Source organism: Oryzias melastigma, linkage group LG7, assembly GCF_002922805.2.
Source record: "Oryzias melastigma strain HK-1 linkage group LG7, ASM292280v2, whole genome shotgun sequence".
NCBI classification, from domain to species: Eukaryota; Metazoa; Chordata; class Actinopteri; order Beloniformes; family Adrianichthyidae; genus Oryzias; species Oryzias melastigma.
The window spans coordinates 9542321-9542968 of NC_050518.1; the positions used below are offsets into that span (position 1 = coordinate 9542321).

General features: G+C 35.2%; 1 protein-coding gene across 11 annotated transcripts in view; it reads right to left on the minus strand.

Moving 5' to 3' along the window:
- LOC112159176 (neuron navigator 1) overlaps positions 1-648 on the minus strand; it is an 86881-nt gene that overhangs the window by 76992 nt on the left and 9241 nt on the right. The gene's annotated exons all lie outside the window — the stretch shown is intronic.

Consider the following 648-nt stretch of genomic DNA (forward strand, 5'->3'; position numbering starts at 1 on the left):
CAGATTTCTTCTTTGCATCACTTTAGTGAATCATTTTATGGTTCATCATGGTGTGTGTGTTTGTGTGTCATCAACATGTATCCTTATCAAAATTAAAAAATAAATGAAAGCAGTCAGAACAATTACTATGACTGCAGACATAAGATTCTCAGTTCCAGCAATCTTTTAGAAACAAGAACACATTTTAAAAATAAAGTGTATCTTCAAACAGAACAATATCAGTGGATTTATTCATATCAAACTGATACAGATTAAAATTAAACTTAAATTATGCAAATATTGGCTGATACCCATACTGGCACCAATTTATGACCCATCCCTACTTTTACTATCATCATACTATGCTTTCTTTTTAATACCTGCTAAAGCCTTCTGGGGATTCTCTTTAGCAGTCAAATTTCAAGAGAAAGCAACAAATGTGACTATGTTGTTGTGCTGTGCTTAACGTAAATTTGTTAGGTTGTGTTTGAAGTAAATGAAGGAACAAAGGGAGAGTTGGTGGAATGAACAGATTAATTGTGGGGTATGGGGACTGGGTGTAGTTGTGTTTCCGTTTTTTTCTTTACCTTTTATCTCCTCTCTTTTTAAGGGGTGTTGATTCCCTCCTTTTTCCTACCTGCTCTCCTGCCCTCTTTATGGGAGCACCTG